General features: G+C 44.3%; 1 protein-coding gene across 5 annotated transcripts in view; it reads left to right on the forward strand.

Annotated features, from left to right (window-relative positions):
• Window positions 1-22,830, forward strand: part of SGMS1 (sphingomyelin synthase 1) — a 263,266-nt gene that overhangs the window by 160,405 nt on the left and 80,031 nt on the right. The window contains exons 1-2 of one of the 5 annotated variants that reach the window (XM_084772246.1): window positions 6,478-6,544; window positions 6,658-6,739. The gene's annotated coding sequence lies outside the window, so the exon portion shown is untranslated. Of the gene's footprint in view, window positions 1-6,477; window positions 6,545-6,657; window positions 6,740-18,055; window positions 18,267-18,289; window positions 18,464-22,830 lie in introns of those variants that run through there. The other 4 variants (XM_084772244.1, XM_084772245.1, XM_084772248.1 and 1 more) reach the window with 4 other exon arrangements.

Raw genomic sequence — 22,830 nt, forward strand, 5'->3', positions numbered from 1 at the left:
AGTTCCACAGTGGCGGTTGTAGACGGATGTGATCCCGTTTGTCCGGATTGCTTCCACAACTGCCTTACTGACAATATCATCACACAGAAAAAAGCAAGCTGCTGTTTGCTTTTCAGTATAGAAGTATCCAGCAGTGAAGACAGCGCACATCTGCATTCTTCATTAGCCAATGCACGTACTGGAAATATTTCCGCTGCATTGGTCACTGGTGGTGGTTGAAAGTGCCAGCAAGCACTGTTTGCTGATAGGCACCCACTCTGCTCCTTGCTCTGCTTTAGACAACCTCCAGATGTTTTCTGAATGAATTGGTGACTTTAGGAGCCAGCATACATGAAATAGTTGAACAGTCTCTCTGGCACATTTCCTGTGCCTGCCTCTTTCGATTCTCTTCCCTACTTAACAGAGGGTAAAGAAAGAGAATCAAGTCATTCAAAGGAAAAGCAGCCTGTTTTAGGCCACTAAGTGTTTTATGTTAAGGGTGCTATTTCCCCCCTCTTGCCACAGGGCTTAGCTTTTTAGAAGTAGGAACATTCTAGTGTCCTGAAAATGTAGTTTCCTGTTTTTCTCTTACATGGAATATTTGCTGTAACATGTTCATGTTGAAGCTAGTCTTTGGTAGAACTCAGTGGGAAGAGGCCTGGGAAACAGGAGGCCAGAGCCCTGCTGCAGAGGATCAATTAGTCTTTGGGTGTGTGCATTGTGTCTGTCAGCTGCAAGGCTGGGTCCGGGTGAGCTATGTAGGTTTTCAGGTTTTCAACTGTGGGATGACCTCTCTGCTTTCAGTGTGTAGCCAGGTAGCCTGTGAGATGAGAGGGTTTTTTGCTCAGTGACTTATTCTTAGCTGAGAGTACACTCTGGTCATGAGTTGAGGTTTCCTGAACTGATTTGTAGAGATTGTAGGTACTTGTTCAGAAGATTTAGAGATGGCTATCTGTATCTATGTACTTACAGCTATATATGCGTGTGTGTGTGTGTGTGTGTGTGTGTGTGTGTGTGTGTGTGTGTGTGTCAGTGTGTATGTATATTTGGTTTTAAGAGTTTCCACTGGTAAAATTGACATGAGCCTTTTGGTGTCTTCATTTTAATTGAGTTCCTACAGTCATGGAGAGAGTCCTAGCTGGCTTTGTCTTTTCAAACACCTGCTTTAAACAGTGTTTAAGTATAGCTCCTCATACATAACATGCTCTTGTTATGCTATTGGGGCTAGGTTTTTAGAATAGCTTATATATTGGTAAAAATTCTCTTGCTGACCTCAATGGCCCTAGTTTGGGCTTGCTGAATAGCCTTTGTAGGCCAGCAAGAACCTGATCACCATTTAGATTATTTCCTTGGTAAATGGGACTAGTTATCCTCCAGATGGCCAGCCTTGTATGAGAGGCCCCTCCTTCCCAGACTGTGAGGCTCGCTGAGTCTTCCTCTTTTTTTCCTCTTCTGCCATAGACCATGAGAAGGCATCATGGATCTCTCTTTCTCTGCCCTTCTGCATTGATTATCTAGAGCCACGTGCTATCCATACAGCACGGTCTTTGCAGACGAACCTACTTCCTGTGGGCCAGGAATCCGGGCCTGAGTTAGCCAAGTGACCAGCCTACAGTCAGGGTGTTAGTGTGGCTACTGTCTTATCTGAGGTGCAGCTGGGGAAGGAGTGAAGTTTTTGTGGGCTCTTGGACCCAGCACCTTGGCTTCTTGTTGTCAGTAGAAGTTGCCTCGTGTGGCTCTCATTATGTAGCTCACATCATGGCAGCATGTCTGCTTTTCATAACCAGCACAGGAGAGACTCCTGTGGCAGAATGCTTATAATCTCCTGTAGTGTACCACAAACATCTTGTCATTTATAGCTTATAAGTAAGCTATAAGTCTTACTTATATTCAGGAGAAGGGCATTAATTACAGAAGGAGAGAGAGAGAGAGAGAGAGAGAGAGAGAGAGAGAGAGAGAGAGAGAGAGAGAGAGAAGAGGAGAGGAGAGGAGAGGAGAGGAGAGGAGAGGAGAGGAGAGGAGAGGAGAGGAGAGGAGAGGAGAGGGAGGGAGGGAGGGAGGGAGGGAGGGAGGGAGATATCATGGGCCACTGTAGAATTTGCCACTTGAACACGACCAGGACCCCGTCATTTCTCTTTCCTCCCCGCCTACCCTCTTCTCCCCCTCAGAGACTTCAACTGCCTTGAGTGACTCTTCGCTCTTCTTCTTTCCTGCTTTAAGAAGGTAGCTGAAATGGAAGCGAACTGGAGCTCAGAAAGTAGCTGGATGCAATAGGGTCCTCCCTCTCAGCGCAGCAATTTAAAGATGTAACAGGATCTCTATGCAGTTCTTTCTGATTCATAGTATGTTTTGTATTAAAAAGACCTGAGTGGTCCCTGTGTAGCAAGTTCTAAAACTAGGTGACACACATGGTGCCATCCTTTCGTGATGTTTGTGAGTTTATGTTGGTAAGTTTAGAGCATGAGCTTTGGGCCTCTCAATGCTACAGTCCTTTTGTCTTCAGTCATCTAGGGTGCACTTCTTGTTCTTCAGGGCCTTCCTTTGGCCTACGTCTTGTCTTCGGCTGCTTCTCTCGGCATTGAAGTAATTGTGGTATTCTGGGCAAAAATGAAGACTGAAGCTGCCTAGATTTGAGCCCCAGGCTTGACCATGAGTTGAGTCATCTTGATCAAATCCTTCAGTTTTGGTGTTAATGTTTTTGAACTTCCTCTTGGCCTCTGCCTTCTAGTTACTGTTGCTGCTGCTGCTGAGGTCTATGCACAGATGGCAGGCAGGCAGTTTGCCCTTGGTTGCTAAGAGCAACTCTGTACCCCAGGCCAGTTCTGGCCGCCTGGTAAAATGGTCTGGATCATATCTGAACTCTTGCAAATATTAATTTTTGTTATGTGGCTCTTATCCCGTTGCTTGCTTTATTTGCTAACATTGAGGATAGTATACCTTAGTGAACATTTGCTATTTTCCATAAGCCTTACTTGAAAGCATTAATTATGTCTTCCTATCTGTAGTATGAATCTAGGTATAGCACTGATACAACCCGCAGTCTGTTGATGAAGAAATTAACGTGTACAGAAGTTGTACAGTAAGCTCAAGATCTTTCAGGACTCATTGGAAAATCCAATTCTTGTGACCGCAAAGCACATTCTTTCAGTGGCTCAGAACACTTTCCCAGAGAGAAGTCCCAGCTTCTCATAGCAAGACAGCAGCCTAGGAGGAAGAAAATAGAAATCTGAAGCAATCTTAACTTGTTGCTCTGAGAGTTTCCCCCATATAATCTAGCTTTAGATGCAATTTAGAGTCTGAATGTTCATCGCTTTTGATTCTGATCAGTTTCCTTTCCCCCAGGATAACCTAGAGGATAGAATGTACATTCAAAATGGAATATATTGGGCTGGAATTATAACTCAGTGGCATGATGCTTTTCTAGTATATGTGATGCCCTGGGCCCAATGTTTAGCACCATATACACAAACAGAAGAAATGTTTGCTTTTGCCAGGCTTTTGTGTATCTGTTGTGGAGTTTTAGCACTGTCTGTGAAGCACAGTGAAGGGAGTACTCAGCTTGTGCTAGTTTCACCAGGATTCACACATCTGGATAGTTCTCGGTAAGTGGTCACCTGACTTCCTTGCATAGTTCTGCTGGTCCTTCTATTGTGTTGCAATCTTATGTGAACTTCTTCCTTGTCTTGGCTGTAGTTACTATTGCAGTGAAGAAACTACAGGTGCACGCACATCACTGCCTCCCATCTATCTACTTAACCTATCTATCATCTACCGACCTACCTACCTTTTTTTTTTTTCACAGTTGTGTCTTATTCCACTCACTATGTGAACTTTGTGGGAGCAAGAATTTTAACTCTGCAGTTTTCCTTCACATATACTCAAAGCCATGCTTGATAAGTACAGGGTGCTCATAAATATTTAGTGAATGAACCAAGTTTTCTCTTGATGGACCCATTTTGTGTGTTGGAATCTGACATGAGTTGGTTTCTTTTGCTGTGAAGAGACACCATGACCATGGCAATTCTTAAAAAGGAAAACATTTAACTGGGGATAGCTTACAGTTCGGAAGTTTAGCCCATTATCGTTATGGCTGGAAGCACGGAGGGATGCACGCAGACATGGAGAGGGAGCTGAGAGTTCTCCATCTGACTCCACAGGCAGTAGGAAGAGACAGTGAGCCACTGGGCCTGGATTAAGCACCTGGAACCTCAAAGCCTGCTCCCAGTGACACACTTTCTCCAACAAGTCCACACCTCCTAATAGTGCCACTCCCTATGAGCCCATGGGGCTATTTTCACCAAATTACCACAATCCTTAAACATGTTAAAACCCCTTCCCTGCTCCCAGTGTTTGTCAGCATGAATCGGTAGTTCATTAGTGGTTGATATCACTTTTAGTAATCTGGAACTTCTGACCATAGCAGTGGCACATTACCATTCTCGATCATGATTTTAATTCTTTTAACTAATTTATTAAAATTAGGTGTTTTGCCTCATGCACCAGGATTGACTAAGCTCAAAGGAGACAGATGTCCATGTGCACATTGTCCATGGTAGCTTCGAACATAAAGCAGTCTGCGTCATTGGAAGGGGAGTCAAAGGGGTGATTTAGAGGCGCCAACCTGGATGCCTCTACCTTCTGTAGATAACGAGCTCTGATAATTCTGCTTCAAAACTGGCATGGCCTCAGCCACCCTCCCCTCAGTGAGGCTGTAATGTGATGCTGAGGGAAGCCTTGGTGTTGGGCTGCCTGCCGTTTTCTGCGTTGTCTTCAGGGTCTGCAGATGCACATAGAACATCTCTGATGGAAGGAAGTGAGCCATTCTTTCCAGCCCAGAGTCTACCATCACAGAGGGAATGGAGCACCAATACACGGCAATTTCTGTTGAGCACTCAGTTATGATACAAATGTGTCTCCTAGAAATGACAAGGAAGCGACACTCATGATACCTTACCAACATGGCTGCCTAAATAAGCTCTGAATACAGGCAGCAGCAATAGACATGCTAATGTGGAAAGGGGGCTCTCATGGAGCCCCACTTCCTCAACAAAGAACTACAAGAAAATAATGACTACATAAAGAGGGAGAATTTATCTTTCCAGGAATGGGCCCCTAATTGGTTAAACTCCAAGTGGTCAGCCCTGAAGTCGTAGACATACAAACTACACTAAACATTCTCAGCAGGTTGTATCTATAACTACTAATGAAAGGAAGAGGCCATGAATGTGAGAAGAAGTGGGAGGGTACATGAGGGGCTGGAAGTCGAAGGGCTGAAAGAAGGGAGAAATCCTGTAATTATATTTTATTTTTTAAAAGTTACAAACATAATAAAAATTAGAAAAATAAATGTTAGGACAGTTCATGGTACTGCCAGAAGTAGAATTTTAAGCCTCTTTCCAAAGTGTTCACATAAGGAGTCTATGAATTTAATGCATTGCATACTATTATTGCCTTTTATTTCAAGGAATTTAATAGTCTGTCTTAATCATACTAATAACATGCTAGTTGGATTTTCTTTTGAGGACACCTTATATGGAGGGTCTGTCCACTCATCTCTAACGTCTGTGACTGCTCTGGGCTGTAGGCAGTACTGTCCTTGTCTTATAGACCTGGAAACTGAGCCTCAGATGGAATAAACTATTTGGCAAAGATGACTGACACTGTTAAATAGCTATGTGTGCCTCCCACCAGCTTGTTTTAAACTCATACCAAATCATACAGCATTTAATACACTTCAGAAGTTTTCTTGCAAAGTGACCATCATATAAGGCCATAACTGGCCAGTGAGCGTGGTCTTCTCAGTGCTGGAATGTCCGTCCGTCCCTAAAGGGAGGGCCTTCCCCAGTTTCACTGCTCTTGGCCAGTTCTTTCTGCCTCAGGAAGCACCTGGATGTATGTGATGTTTCTTCCTTCTCTTCCCTTTCTAGGCCACCTTGCACCTCCTTCTGGCCTGGGTAACTTAAAGCTGCTGTCCCTCCTTCCGGTGACTATTGGAGCACTGTGTGGGTGTGCCATGTTACCAGTGCTAGCATTCTCTTTGCTCTGAGTTAGGGGTTTGGTTAGGAAAGTTAACTCAGGTACCTGTTCTGTCTGTCAGTGTTGTCTACCTGGAGCCATGTGTGCCCCACATAAAGTGACCAGTAGTTGCATTCTACTGGGGACAAGTGAGCTGTTTCTATTATGGTCCTATGTGAAAAGAAGAAAACAAAAGGCCTATCCCTAGTTTGTAGCCCCTACCTGTTACAAGATTAAAAAATGATAATGATATACTATTCTGAATGACTTCCTTTAAAAAAAAAAAAAAGCAAGCACTTTGTTGGGCATATTCCATTATTGGGTGTCCACATATGGGTCTCCAGAATTTGATGAACTCAACATGTGGGCAATAAGGGAGTTGTGATTGTTAAGTGTTGGGTGCCCCTGTTGCCAGGGCAATGCCTTTGTTAGATCAAAGGATGCTGGCCATGCCCTTTAGTTAAGTATTTCTACCACACAGACAGTAGGGGATGTTTAATGATCATTTAGAAATGAAGAAATGGTGGAGGGGGTGGATTTCCTGTGGCTAGTAAGTGGTGGACTTTTGGTCCATTGGGATTTTACTGTTATCTGTGTGGTACACTTAATAGAGATTATTAGTAAAGGCTATAGAACTAATGAGACGCCTCCCTCTGATAACAGGTGATGGAAACGTACTGGAATGCTGGAAGAAGCTAGTGACTTACAGGAAGCCAAGATGACAAGAGTCTTTTTAAAATAATCCGTGAGTAAATTTTTGCTAGCTCTTTGGAATTCTTATAATGACTGGGTGAATCATCTTCTAAGAAGTCACTGTAAAAGGACAGTACAACCAAATTACTTAAGTGTAAAAACTGATAGTTTGGTTTTTTTTTTTAAGTAGGCATCAGGATGGAGTGTTGGCTCCCTGGCTTCTCTTCCAGATGACTCTAATTCAGTTCCCAGCACTCACATGGCAGCTCGTCATTGGCTGTAACTCCAGTCCCAGGGGATCTGAGCGCCCTCTTCTGGCCTCTGCAGTCACTGCATGCACATAGTGCAGACACAGCTGTACAAGCAGACACAACACCCCCATATGTAAATATTAAGAACAACTTAAAGCAAGTATCTAGAAACCTCAGACCATAATGCTAACCTCTGAGAAGGTTTGCTATTGCATGAAACTTTCTTTGTAGGACACATCATTTTTAGTTGAATGCTTCAGGTCTGGTGAATAGAACAAAGGTAGCAAGTGACAGGAGGATTTCTCGTACTAACTCTGCAGTTAAACTAGGAATGGCCAGAATAGAAGACAGAGATGTCTTTGCTTTTGGGGACCCCCAGAGTCCACTTCTTGATGTAGCTTTTGTGCACACATTAGAAGTAACTCTGGATAGAATTGTTGAGGGAGTAAAATCTGGTCTACTACGCACAACTCCTATCCCTGGACACAAGCTTGTACTCACCCTTGGCAGGAATTCGATGGCCAACCCACCAAAATCCCACTAGCTGAGCCAATGCATTTACTGGGGTTACTTGCAGGAGCATGGTTGAGGCGTTACTTACAGGAACAGGGAGGAGTCAAAGGCTACTATGTCACTGAAAGCCCACCCCAGCGTGGTCATTGAGTCTCAGAAGCTGGAACCTCAGAGCTCTCTGCGTGACTTGAAAGCAGCTTGAGAGGCCGGAATCTCCTGTGCTGGCTGTTCCAACAGCCTGGGACTCCTCTACAGCCCTTGCTGCTTGTAGAGCCCTTGGGGAGGGGTGGGCCTAGTGCACCTGGTCAGTTTCCGGAACTCTGTTGGACTTCTGAGTTGTTTATCGCTTGAGTCTTCCTGAGTTTCTCTCTAGAACTTTGTATCTTAAAGATCCTTAAAGACTTTACAACTTTCTGGTTCTCAATGAGCCTTGGAAGACCTGTCCCACAGTACTACAGCTCTGAACAATGGCTAGTTACCTGAAAGTTACACTCCGCCAATTTTCAGTTTACTGTGATAATAACACTGTGGTGGTGGAAAAGTCAGATACGTTCAGCCCGACCTTTGTAGACTATGTGTTCGTGTGTGTTTTCATACCTGCCTCAGTTAATTCATCTATGTGTTGGATCTCATTATCCGTCTTATGACCCGAAGGCTCTGCAGCATTACTAGGTCACAGTAAATGCGGTTCCTTTCTCTCCATATACTTTGTATTGTGACTTACAGTTTATAAGCCTTTATTCTGACTCACAAGATGAGCTAGCGCAAACATGGGTGCTCTGTGAAAGGGTGCTGACAAATATTTTAGGTAGGAAAGCCCAGGAAGTACCAGCACTGTGGCTGTGCCAGGAGGACTTCCGGCAGGTTTCTAGGGATGCAGACTCTTCTCCTATGGTTGATTTTACCCCCAAGAAGTCGCCAAAAGCAGATCTGAGTGTGATGTGTCCTGCATTCAGTATATGCTTTTCTGTAATCAGGCGACCAGCAGCCGGAGCCTAGCCAATGGTAAAATAATCAGGAAGTAACTAATTCTGAGCACTTCCTGTCCTTATTTTTGGCATTATTTTTAATGTTTCAAGTTTCTATAATCTTGAAAGAATTTATTTTTCCTTATTTGTATGGATGTGTGTCTCTTTGTGTGCCCATGGAGGTCCATGAAGGGTATTGGATTCCTGGAAGCTGGAATTACAGGCAGGTGTGAGTTACCTGATGCGGATTATGGGACCAAAGCTCAGGGTCACAACAAGAGCAGTAAGTGTTCTTAATCCGCTGAGCCATCTCTCCTACCCAAGTTCCTCTAGTTGTGTTATTATTGTGGCTAACTTGCCAGTGGTCCTGAGAAATTAGCAGTCTGCTGTTGCATTGCAAGTTGGCTCCAACCCAGCCTTGTGGTAGGCTCCTGACATAAAGGCATGTCACAGCCCAGGTCTGCAGTTCCCTGCCTTGGCTGGGATAGTAGCACTTTGCTTTGGCCAATGACAACAAGGTTTGGTAAAGTCCACATTCTTGTGACCATATGGCTTCTGGAATGGAAGCTCAATGTCATGACTAGTTATGAACTTAAGCCTCTGTTGTCAGAAGTCCCACTGGCAATCTTGGATTGTGAGGTTGGCTTCGCTCTTGACCAGTGCCATCCCCTTGTGTCATCTGGCTGCTCCGTGACAATGCTTGGAGATAGGTCCCAGCTGATCCCTCCTTTTCTACTTCCTTCTCTCCCCACCCCATCATCTCTACATCTGAGCTCCTTGGTTGGGGACACTTCCGGGATCAGGTGGTCCGAGCATCTCAGTATGCTGCGTGCAGTTTTGCTTTTGATTCATAAATCCAGTTTCAATGGAAAGTAAATTGTTTCCAGAGAGACAGCACCTAAGGGGTTTAATGTTCAGATTGGCTTGATTATGAAATCATTGGGGTAGGAAAAGGAGGAGCCTCTGGGTCAGAATGCTCAGCGTTTCTTCTAGAAGCACTTTCTTTTTCGGTTTCTCTCACTTTCCTTTTAGAAGGGAATCATTAACGCCTAGAATTGCTAGATGATAGTGCAGACTGTGGTGGTTGTTTTTCTTTTATATTGCCACCAGCTCTCACAACACTTGTTATTAAGCTGTTAAAAAAAGAAAAAACTTTAGGTAACCTGAATCAGACTTAATATAATCTTGAAACATTTATTTCTCTTATTTCTTCTTAAAAGGCATTTACAGGCCACAGTGAATCTGGGGATTATTGAATTATTCTAAAATTCATTCTTGTCTATTTCATGTGGAAGCTCATAGTTAAAACCAGAGAAATGTCCCTGGATTTTGAATTAGCACTCCAGGGCTGCCTCAGGATTGAGAGTCTTTGTAAGAGAAAGAAACCATAGGAGTAACGAGTAATAAAGTATTTCACAGGTAAAATGCTCGCTTTGTTTCATTCCTTCCTAGGGATAGACCTTCCATGGTTTCCAAATATCCCAGGCACCAGTACAACATGGTCGGATCTGCTAGGTGTTTGTAGGCTTCCATTGAGTCTGAATGTTCAGAGCAAAGATGAGTAGTTTTCTGGGTACCTGATATCATTGGTTTTGAGGGTAAATTCCAATACAAAGAAAACATGCCAATTCTACTTCAAGAGTCAGGGATGAAGCCTTAGCAAAGAAAACAAACATTTCAATTGGAAGTAGTAGATATATAAAAAAAATATTTATGAAATATGCAGAGCACAAAGGAGAGAGCTTAATTACCCAGGTATTAAGGGAGAGTGAGCTAGATCAGGGTGAGTTTCAGAAGCAGAAAATAGTTGAGTTGGGCATTTGCTGCTAATGTCTCTATCCAAACTATGAGAGTTAGCATTACTATTGCAAAGAACCACAAAAATGTGAAAGTTCTTGAATTAAAACCCCATCAGCACTGAAATACTAGCTCAGGTACCACTGGGACCTCGGGTAAGTCTTAGGACCACATATCGATGATGGTGAGGATGTAGTGGGATGGTATCCGGAAATATACATGATCAGTACAAGGGCTCATGGAAATGGAGGGACTAAGAGACTGCTATTTAAAATTAGGTGCCTCCCATTACTCAGGGAGGCAGAGGCAGGCGGATCTTTGTGAGTTTGGGGCGAGCCTGATTTACAGAGTGAATTCCAGGACAGCCCAGGCTACACAGAGAGACCATAGACAGACAGACAGATAGAAAGATAGAAGGAAAGAAAGAACAAAATAAGGTGCCATAGTTTGCTTCTTGACAGTGTCCCCTGCCCCCCATCAGCAGTTATGCTGATTTGCCTAATACTGAACATGTCAACCTGTTTTAGCTATCACCAGCTTTTAGATATGTAGGATTGATCAAAAAGAATCTTCCTTTTTTTTTTTCTTTAAGCATATGTATAACATCACCAGTGTCAAGGTATTCCGAGCTGTGGGGCCAGCTTCTGAGACCTCAGGCCATTGATGCATATGCTACGTATCCATAAAGAAGCAGGCAGTGTCCTGCACTCTAGGACAATTCAGTTTGTCCGATATGAATTCAGTCCATCTGTTCAGCATGTTGTGAACTGTGTTGAGATGGCCCCACTTTTCTGCATGCTGGCCTTTGATTTCGGGTGCAATTGCTTCCCGTTAACTTGGTCAATGGCCTTTTCCTCAGTATGCGTTACGATCCCGTTCCATGTGCAGTCAATGGTAAACTTGCCCCTTCTTAAATGTGTAGCCTTAGCTTAGCCTGTGCTGACTTGTTCCCTCACTTGTATGCATGCCCTCTCTTTGACATATAAGTCCTTTAATTTCACAGATGACATGTTAATTTGTCTCCTGTCATATAAATTCTTCCACATACAGTTGCAATAAAAATAAGCCCTTCATTAGTAGATTGTTTTCTTTGATTTCTGTTTTTCCCTCTGGTTTTTGGCCCACTTTTCCGTGATGGGTGATGGGTGAATTAGAGTTCGTTATTCTTTGAGATGCCTCTTTCCTTTGTGTTTTTATGTCATGAGAGAACCAGTTGGTCTTGGCTAATACCTTAATTTGGGTAATTTGCAGCTGAGCTCTCCAGACGCACAGCTCATGACCTGGCATTGTGTCAGGGACATTTGGTGTACTTTAAAATTCCTGGTGACTAGCCCTGGGTGGGTGCATGGAGTAAGCGCAAGAGCTAAAATGGTCTCCGTGTTTGGCAGGTTACCGTTTAGGTTCCCATTTCTTCAGGATTGAATTCAGCAATTGTCTTAGTTAGGGCTTCCATTGCTGCAATGAAACATCACGACCAAGAGCAAGTTGGGGAGGAAAGGGTTAATTTGACTTATACCTCCAGATTATGTCCAGCATTGAAGGAAGCCAGGACAGAAAAACTGAACATGGGCAGGAACCTGGAGGCAGGAGCTGATGCAGAGGCCATGCAGGGGTGCTGCTTACTGGCTTATCCTCATAGCTTGCTCAGCTTGCTTTCTTACAGAACCCAAGACCACTAGCCCAGGGATGGCACCACTCACAATAGGCTAGTCACCCCTCAGTGATCACTAATTAAGAAAATGCCCTACTGCTTGCAGCTCTATCTTATGAACCCTTCATTCAGATAACTCTAGCTTATACAAAGCTGGCATAGAACTGGCCAGCACAGATTGCCCGTGTAGTGTGGTTTCAGAAGACACAGAGTACTTAGTTATCTGTTTGCTTCTTTTGGATATTTTGAGGATTTTATTTTTATTTATAATGATATGTGAATATGTGTGTGTGCCTGTGCATGTGAGTGCATGCTTGTAGAAGCCAGAGAAGGACATCGGCTCTTGTGGAGCATGGAGTTAGAGGCAGTTGAGAGCCATATGATGTAGGTGCTGGCAATGGAAGTCCGGTCTTCTGCAAGAACAGTAAGTGCTTGTAACAATGGAGTCATCTCTCTAGTGCCTTATTTTCATTAAAACAACAACAACAACTGTATTTTACTCTGTAGCCTAAGCTGGCTTTCAATGTGTAGGTGTCCACCTGCCTCAGCCTTCCCGGAACTGAGAGTACAGGCATGAACCACCATATCCTACTTTATTATTAAAGGCACTTCTTAGGCCAAAGCCTTCTAAATTTTTAACACATAATTATGAAAAGAAACTATGTCAACCTCAGACAGGAAGAGGAACACACCTAGAGCTGCTGGGTTCTTTTTGCATAGCTGGCTTCTTGGGTGTGATGGCTGCATGGATATTGATTGTAATATTACATGTCATAGCATATCTTAAATACCTCCTTTTGAATGTACTCAGTAAGTGATTACCATTAAAGAATTAAGTGTGGGATATATTTATACTACTAACTGTAGCCAGTGTGTTTATGATGGCAGACTGACAGCATTCTCAAACCAGCATCATTTTGTAATTTTTACTTTCCTATTAAAACTGTAGACTGGTACTGTTTGTAAGTCCTCAGTTTTTTCAGTTAGAAACGGTCTTGCAGTGTTGTAGATAGAGTAAATCTAAAATCATGCATACAGGATGGATGTCACTGCCATGGCAAGGTGTGCCATAAATTAATTAAATTGAGCCTGTTCTTTTGTTTTAGATGGAATCCCGGATGTATTTCCGTGTTTTGAATGAAGTCTGAGTTCAGTGTTAGAAGTACTGTTGGTGTCGTGTTTCAGATCAGTCCTTACTTAAATGGGCCAGTAAGGATGGCCTAGAGCTATCAACATCTGCACTCTAGACGTGATATCTCCGGTGACAGGGACTCAACAGTTAGGCAAAAGTTCACTGACTTTAGACCTTGAGTGCACTTTTAGCCTGCAGTTTCTAAGTAGGTGGAGTCATACCTGGGTCCGCCTTCACAGCAGGCGGAGAGTGAAACTTCCGGCTGGGTGCTGAGACTGACTCCTGGGTCTCACTTGTAGGAAGTGTACCCATTTTCTTCTGATGGAATTGACTCTTCCCACCAACCTAACTAGATGGTCCTCCTGTAGACCAGGGCGTCACAGATACATGGCCCTAACTAGAAGGTCTAAATCTTTGTTGAGGACTTTTAAAATTAAACCTCTAAAAGGTGGATCTGTTCATGGTAGTGGCCGTGAAGGCATTCAAGTAGAAGGTAGATCTCAGGAGATACTTGTCTGAAGAGGAGCTCATTGTGAGTGCGTCCCAGAGCCCAGGGAAGCTGCGTCAGGCGTTCCCGTTGCCTAGGGTTTCCATTCAGTTCACCTCACCTTGTGGCTTGGCCTATGGTGCTTCAGGTGCATTTCTGTTACACGCAGCCTAAAGAACGCTGACTGCCTTTCTTGGTGGTTTATTTTGGAATAGTGCCTTTTGTCACAGATAACAGCCATGAAGCATTTAATTGGGTAATGGGGCAGCTGGTTTCTGACATTAGCTCTCTGAGAAGAGTGGTTGTATTTATTTCCACCTGTCATAAAAGCAGATATGTACTGACACTAATTAAACTAGTGAGTGTGGGGATGGTGTGTGTGTGTGTGTGTGTGTGTGTGTGTGTGTGTGTGTGTGGCAGTGACTCTAGATGGCTGCTCTGATACAAATGTCACCCACCCAAACATCATCTTATGGTCGGGATGGGGGCACAGTTGAGAGAGAGAAGAGAATCCAAGTGGTACTGTACTTTATTCTTGAAGCCATTGTTAAAGGTAGGTAAGCAGAGAGGTGTTTGTGGCTGTAACACATGCATTGAGAGATTTATATGGAAGAAATGGATGTTTTGTCAAATTATCGAGTATATGGACGGAAGCTCGACTGACTTTACACCTCGCTTCAGTAGGACAGTGTCTGGGGAACTGAGATTTGATGTCACACAATGGTAGGCAAACTTCCCTTCCTTTCAGGAAGTACCGACTTTGCCTCCCGTATTGTTGAAACGTGTCGTAAAGAGCAAAGGGCAGAGAAACACATCTGATGCTTGGCTTCTGATTCTACAAACTATAATTGTTGTTTGTTCTTGATGTAGCAGCAAAGGTTTCTTTTCTCTGTTGTGGTTTTTATTTAACGTAAGCAGTGCTAGATCAACAACAGTGACTATGTAGAATCTGCTCGGGCCTTAGGGATGTAAAACCTCTGAAATACGCAGCCTGCCTCAGATGCTGTCTTAACTGGTAGGGAAAGGGTAGGGTGTTCACAGAGAGGGGAGACTGCAGTTATGAGTGAGATCTGTTCATCTTGGGAAAGGAAAGAGGACAGGAGAGATAGTCAGGGCTTGGGCCAGCGATGGAGTTCTAGGAGAAAAAGGATTGGATGGGTCTGCAGTGGGTGAAGTGGTATAAAGGGTATGGGAAAGTCATCAGACAGCGAGCCCAGTGTGGGGCAGATGTGGCGGTGACTAGTGCCCACGAAGAGAGCAATGGCTTCTTAGGCAGTATAATTTAAAGATTGGGCTTCATGGCATAGAAGCCTGTTTCTGTGGGTCTGAATGGTATACCTTATGGGCCTGTGAGGTGATCTTTCTTCTTCTTCTTCTTCTTCTTCTTCTTCTTCTTCTTCTTCTTCTTCTTCTTCTTCTTCTTCTTCTTCTTCTTCCTCCTCCTCCTCCTCCTCCTCCTCCTCTTCCTCTTCCTCCTCCTCCTTTTTTCCTCCTTCTTCTTCACAGTCTATTTTAATGCTTTAATCTTTGTGTTGTCATTGTAGGTAACAAAGGCGTAGAAATACCTATCTCTTTCCTCTTGCAAGAATACCCTAACTCTATCGATAATGGTGGCCTAGTTTTGAGTGCATGAAGGCTGTGGGAAATGTCTTTCACATGCTTTTGAGTTTTGGTTGCAGCTGATTCCTTCCTCCTGGGTGGAGCACCTGCTCTAACTATCCAGCTTGATATAGCAACCAGCATGTTACCTAGCATATAATATACAACCAGTGGAGTTCATGTGCAATAAATAACAGTAGTTTCCTAAACTTAAAAAAAAAAATCAGTGCTTTAAAAAATATATATGAAGTTGCTGAACATTTGAGAAGCTCTTGAAGGAGATTGTTTTCCTTTTGATTGCTTCTAAAGTTCCAGCTCAGTGATTGAGAAAGGAAAGGGTTAAGACTTGATGGCATGCCGAACTTTGACATTTATCATGTGATGGTGATGATGTGTGTGTGTAGGCCCAGAAGGAGGGGCCTTCCACCTGGACAGCATCCACCCTCAGGGACTCTGGCACAAGGGACAGATGTTTGACCCAAGAATGGCAGAAATGATGCAGGTGTAAAGGGCAGTCTTCCTGTCCCACTCCCTGATGCTGAGTTGCTAGAAGGTGGAGATGGTGCCCAGAGGCTTCCAGTGGTGAATACAGTGTTACCTTTATGGGGAATATAGAAGAACTGATGAGCAGGCTGCCCTTCATGTGCTGTGTCCATTGCTACATATAAGTAGAAGGCCTATCTTGCTTCTGCCCGCTTTGGCCACTTCTGTTATTCCCAGTTAAAGAGCTGATGGAAAACCTTAGAGAGATGGAGCTGTTGTCCTGGTCAATTACTGGCAAAGTCCAGACTAGGAAGGTGCTCTGGGCTCATGGGACAGGGTTCTTTCTGCTCCCTCACATTGCCTCAGAGAAAAGAACAATATTTTAGGAATATGCCCCCCCCCCTACAATCTCACAGTTTTCTTGCTGGCTGGAGACTGGTTTGAAAAAACCTACCGGTAGGATGACTGGCTCTAGCCAAACACAGGGAGAGCTGGGGAAACACCTCAGCCTGTAAAGAATGTGCTGTGCTTGCTGTCTGTCCACTAGGAACTGAGTTAGAATCCAAGAACCCATGTTAGAAAGCCAGATACTAGTCTTGGGCTGTCAAGTAAGAGCTCATGGAGGCTAAGCCTGGTAAACTTGAGTTTGATCCCTGGAACCTACATGGTAAAAGAAGAGACCTGTTCTCCAATTTCCACACAAGTGCTGAAGTTTCCTCCCCCCCCCCCCCACAACCCCACAATAAATAGATAAATTGGTGGGGGAGCCGGACATGGTGGCACATACTTATATCACAGCACCAGAGAACAAAAGATCCCTGGGGCTCCAACCCAATTGAGGAATTCAGGGCAATGAGAGACCTTGTCTCAAAAAACCCAAAATATCAGAAAAGGAGTGTACTTGCTGGAAGGCTCCCAAGAAACCTTCTCGAAACGTAACAAGTTTTAATCTGCAACTTAAAAATAAAATGTCAAGCCAGGAGTGGTGGCACACACCTGTAATTGTAGCATGGGGGAGGCAGAGTTAGGTGGATCACGGTGAGTACAAGGCCAGCCTGGTTTACAAAGTGAGTCCAAGACAGCCAAGGCTACACAGAGAAACCCTGTCTTGAGAAACCAACAAAACAAAACAAAATGTCTTGAGCTGGGCAGATGGCTCAGTTAGTAAAGGGCCTTCCCATGCAAGCCTGATGACCCAAGTTCAATCCTTAGAACGCACATAAAGGTGAGAAGAGAGAGCTGATTCCTGGAAGCTGTCCTCTGACCTCACACTGTGCTCAAGCGTGCGCACACACAAACATGAGAATAACCAATAAAATAACCCTCCTTCCTGACAGAAACACCATCAGCACTATGTAATCACATTTTGATATTCATGTTATAGTACATCAGGATTCAGGGAATTAGGAGTCCTGCAGTCTTCTATAATTCACAACTCTCAACTGTTTAAAGTTTCTTTTAATTGTTTTTATTAAATATAATTCTTAAGCCACAGTGTCCAGATAGACTGTTTTTAAATTCTTGCTTTTTAAAAAGTGTTATTTAATTTTGTCCTAAAGAAAATAACTCCTTTAAGATACTTTTTTTCGCTAGTATTTTTCTTTCAGTTATATAATAAAATCAAATCCAAGAAGCTTAAGCCATAAGCCTAAATTTCTCCTGATTTAAAAGACTCAGAACATGCAGCTCCAAACAACTATTTCAGCTCTAAAATTCTCTCTGTACTTTTAGCATAAAAGAATTCTTAAGATTAAGGCCATGTTTATCATTTAAAAACTTCCTTTGCAGTTCAGGGTTGGAGCGAGCCCCTGGTGTGTTGAGTTAGGCCAACCCTTCCTCACAGGACATCCAGCCCCTCCGCACCCTTAAAAACTAAAACAAACCAAACCCAAACCAAACAAACTTGAAAGAACGTCTTTAGAAGTTTGAATCAGAGTGTCCCTAAATTGCCCAGGCAAGTCTCCTAGATTAACTGGGATTACACATTTCTATCACCAGGCCCTGACTATACCAACAGTGGAGTTTCAGATTCAGGACTCAGCGTTTCTGAGTATGTAGTCTTTGGGCCACTGTGCTAAGTGTATTGCGCTTAGGGTCACATATAATCTGGCCACCTATGTTGGGGGAGCGCATTCCACGATTATTACAGATAAGTGAAGTGCAGTTCAGCTCGCAGCCCGCTTTAAAGGAGGTCTCAGAGTGCTTTGCACCCATCGTAGCCTTAACTCAGGAACTTTTATCAGCAGAAACCTAAGTATCTCCACTGGTTGTTATTACATGATTAATCCTGGCTTCAGAAAAGTTTCACAAACCCTCGAAGTGCTCAAGTTCTTAAAAACTTTAACTGGGGTGGAGGGTGTGAAAGGCTGCTAAACTCGACCTGACACAAGAAGGGAAGGTTCCGCCTTAACCAACAGTGAAGGCGCTCATTGGTTAGGATTGCACACAGGCTGACTCATTTCTTTAGCTGTAGCACAGGGCCACGCCCTGCATTCCAAAACCCCTGTGCAGCCTGAGGCGCGCGGGCCTGCGCCTGGAGCTCAGTGTCCTCTGCGCCTGTCTGCGCCTTATGGTTGGCTTCCCAGAGGCGGACCGCCGGGACCGCCGGCCACTCCCCATGGCCGGCCGGCCACACGCAGAGCCCCGCACAAACTTGATCCTTCAGGAACTTTCCAGGAGGCTGCCTCTGGGAGGAGAGGTACGTTGTGGCTCTTTGTGGGAAGGCAGTTCGTTAAAATCTTCTCCCTTCCCGTGTGAGATGCCTGTGGCAGCACCAGATGGGGAGACTCCAGGAAAAGTAGGCAAGGAGCAAGCCACGCTTGGTTTCCACAGAACTCTCTGCCATCACCGGTGAGATTTCTTCCAGCCAAGGGATGTCAAAGGAAGCTTACTAAAGTAGGTGCTGCCCAGTGGCCCTGCGGTTGCTGGGACTGTGGCTCTGGGTAGGTAGAGCGAATCAACAAACGCATCGAACACTGTTTTCTGTTAGCCGCTGTGGTGAGTCTAGAGTACACAGGCAGCATAGAAATGGTTTCAGTTTGGAGCTGTCAGGCTTCCCTAGAGTGGGTTTTTGAGAGGAGAGATTGTAATCTACAGCTTCATTGGTGGTTGTAATGAGTACATGCCTCCTCCAAATTCACCTCCACAAAAGATCTTCCAGCCAACTTCGGAGGAGCTTTTGAGTGAGCTCTGTTGTGTATAAGGTGCCAGGAGGGAACACGTGCTGCCCAAGTTTACAAGAGAGTGTTTACTGGGCAGGCTGCTGCTTCTCCAAGTGCTACTAGGTGACTGCTCTTGTGAAAATAACTAAGAACGCACGAGGATTGCTTTTTTTTTTCTCCCCCTTTTCCCCTCGCTTTCTTTTTGCCATGTGTTATTACTTGAGTTGTCCCCCCAACAGAAATCTGAGCTGTTTTCATGACTGGGGCAAATTTTCAGTCTACTTTTAACCCGGTTGAGATGCTGTGGGTGTGTTTCTGGGGATATAACCCAAGCTCTCCCCCCTGTGATGCATATGCATTCTATCAGGTAGGCTAAATCTCGAACTCTTTGTCACGTGGTTTCTAAACTTATGTAGAAACAAACTTGGTAAGCATCTTTAAGAAATCAATTTGGTTAGCAAATTTATTTGTATCGTAGAAGTTGATTTTTATTTTATTTTTTGGTGGTGGCGGTTGGATCCAGAGCCTCTCATGGAGCTAGACCTCCCAGCTCCCAGGGTAGTTACTTTATTGCCATAGCTTGGGGAGGTAGAGGGCTGAAAAATACCTTTTGATTTTTAAGGAAATATACAGTCCAACAGAGATGCTATCATAAGCTGAGTCAGTGTGTGCCAGAAAGGCGGCACTTGTTTTGATGGCTTAGGCAATAACAGGGACATTTTAAAATGTGATCTATGGTTCAGAATGTGAGTTAAGCTAGGAACTTAATCTGTGCAGTTCAGCATTTGTGGAGATAGAGACTGATGCTTTCTGGTGATGGAGGGAAAACAGACTCTTAGTTTTTTGCAACTGGCTTTTCTTAGGTCTATAAAGGAGACTTCTCTAAGAAAGAAGTCACTTCTAAATGGGATAATGAAAATTACTTGTTGATACTTGAAGATGTTAGTTAGTTACCCTGTGAATAATACCCAGCAGCCTCTGCAAGCTCCTGGGCTTGGAAAACCTGAGTAATAGCCTCTGAAGTCCTGGGGGAAAGTAGCCTGAAGGACACTATGGGGTGGTTGGAAGGCCCTCAGGTGGTGAGAGAAGGGGAGAGCAGCTTGTTAACTTGGAAACCTCTACAATCCGAAAGGCATAATTAAATGCAGAAGGTTCATCTCATGGTTGTTGCAGAACTGGACACTTAAGGATGGTGCCTGTTTACCTCAACAACTGAGGTGGTTTGCATCCGTTTTCCCCCTCGCTGATTTTCACAGGGCTGAGAGGGAGGTGTGTTACCTCTGCCTTTCAGTAAAGACTTGGTATAATGCACTTCCTACCCCACAGCTCTTGCTTTCTTTGCTAGACGGTAACACTGAACATTTGTCATTCCCTGCCTCCCCCCCCCCCCCCCCATGGCTTGAATCGCTGCCATACAGTGTCAGTTTTCTTTATGTGAAATGATCCTGAGGAGATTTTTGCTTTGAAACAGATTTCCAAGCGATTTAAAAGGTCCTTGGTGCCCCTGTGCCCGAGCCTCAAAGTTCACTGAACAGTATGTTTACTCAGGAAGCGTGAGTTTTCAGATATTAACTGAGTGAGCCCTGCACACTCTTGTGGGTGATTGGCTACACGTGGCTGCCTCAGGGCCGTGAGCCCTTGTTGTCTTTTTGTCTGAAGCTCTGTAGTTCTAAATATGTCCTTCCTGCTCCCCACAAAGGGTACCGTGACTTTCTCCAAATGTGAAGCCAAGAGCTGGAGCCTGGGCCTTTTACAGGTGCCCACACACAAGAGCACACCTGCAGTAGTTGATATGCTGGGTGGGAAGGGTTTCCAGGTTAGCCTGTCCTTTGTTTAAGGTCAAACTTGCTTTTCCAAATTGGGGGGAGGGGGAGTAGAGATGGCTCAGTGACTGAGAGGTAATGCTGTTCTTGTAGATGGCCTGAGTTCCACTTCCAGCACGCATGCCAGGCTGCTTACAACCACCTGTAACTCCAGCCCTGGGGAGATCTGGTGCCCCTAGCCTCTGAGGGTACCCGCATTTCTGCCCCCTATATACATAATGTAAAATAATATAAACGAACTTAAAAAAAAACAGTAATGAAGTAAAGGACATGAGAGTGGGTAAAATTTAACCTGTTAGAGGATAGGAAAGGGTACAGGGTACCCCACCAGGGGTAGCCATCGGCCGGCATGCCATGATGCAAACAAAACAAAAACTCACAATGCCATCTTTCTGGAAGACCACGAGGCACGTATTCCAGCCCATCCCTAACCTTTTCACCTCCGTCTCCTACCCACCTTTCAAGCCAGGGATGCCTTGGCCCCTTCCTCATGTCTCTACAGCCTAGCTGCTTTAAGTGACATTCATCCTTGAGGATGTTGAAAGAGCATTCCTGCACATACAGGGGTAGCTCAGTGACAGCGTTTACAAAACCCCCATGAGGCCCCTGGTTTACTTCCTGGCACTGCAAAACAAAACAAAAGCAAACACATTAAAAGAACAGGCAACAGAACGTGCCAGTATGATGATTGCACAGGAAAGGCGGGTGTCAGAAATTAGATTTTCAAAAGCAGGTAAACGGTCCGTTCTAAAGGCTTTGGATTCAGAGTGTATGCTGTTATCTAACAGAATTGCAAAATATGGGTGAGGATCACATAGCCTATGTGGGCTGTGAGTGGTAGCCCATGCCTGTAATCTCAACTCCTTGGGAAGGAGAGAGAGGGGCAAGCAGATCTGGAGCTCCAAGCCTGCCTGGGTTTCATAGGGGTGGTCCTCAATATCTCAGTATCTGGAATATGCTTGCTAAAGATCACTTGTGTTCATTAACCTCCCTTTTTTTAATGGAGGCATTGGGCAAGCATTTCAGCACAGTGGCATGGCAGCTTCAGTACACCATTTAAAGTGTAGTGTGTGTTCCCTATCCAAGAAGGAAGGCGTGGGTTGGACAGCACTGTGGCTATGTGAGCATGCCGTATCTGCAAAGAAGGCTTGTGGGGAGGACAGTGAGATCAGACTTGAGCAGTCTTGAGCAACGTGCCTTGGTAAAGCTAGGGGACTCAGATTGCTAGAGATGGAGTACCCGGGAGTACCATGTCCACAGTCTTTAGGTTCATTGCAAACAGTTGTAAAGAACTGGGACCCCGGAGCCAGGCCTTGGATGACTTATTGGATTTTGCTGGGCCTCCATTTCCTTAGTCGCAAAAGAGAAATAGAAGAATCCTTAACCTTATAAGCAATTGAAGACGTTGACGGATTAAATTAGGTAGTTCATGAGAAGTGCCCGATAGTAATAATAAACTTCCTGTCTTCCCCATTTAGTGATTTGTCGTTTCTGTGGCTTTTTCTGTTTTCATGGTGCTCCTTGAGCCAGGTGGTTGTGTGTCCTGGCTTTGTGTTTAAATCCATGTCTGGAGTACACAGTAAAATTTTGGAGAGGAAATGATTACAGAATCATTTGATAAATGGCTCAGAGATACTGGGTATGCTCAGCATTGGGAGACTGGAATGCTACTTGTTTAATAGGAAGTTGCAGATAGTTGACACCAGATCTGTATGTGCCCCTGGTGTTGTTGCATGTGTCTTCCCACAAGGAACTGTAGCTTGATCTTTTTTTAAGAGGAATATGTACTGAACCAGAGTGTAGCAGACTAATTCCTGAATTTAGCACAATTTTTCCTTGTGCAATTTGGTCAACCAACTCTGTGGTTCTCCTCAGAGACTAGTTTTACCCTCTAGAGGACGTGTGGTAATGTCTGGACATAGTTTTTATTGTCGTGACTGGGGATGATGGGTGGAGTCAGGCATGCTGCTGTCCATCTTACAGGTGTAGGGTGGTCCCATGACAAGGACTTAGCCTGTCCAAACTGTGCAGGGTTGAGAAATCTTGGCTTAACCATTGAGTGCTTTCTGTGTTTGGAAAATAGGAGTAGCCATTTTGCTTGGGTAATCACCACCAGAAAAAAAAAAGTGTGTGTGTGTGTACATGGATATATATATATATTCATTGATGCCATGGTCAGATAACATTTGCCCCATTCTCTAGAAGAATATATAGTGGTGGTGTGGAAATCAGGTGAACATACCTGAATCTCTCCTCTCCAGTGTACCTGCTTTGTGAT

This window comes from Acomys minous (assembly GCF_964271855.1).
Source record: "Acomys minous genome assembly, chromosome: 2".
NCBI lineage: Eukaryota > Metazoa > Chordata > Mammalia > Rodentia > Muridae > Acomys > Acomys minous.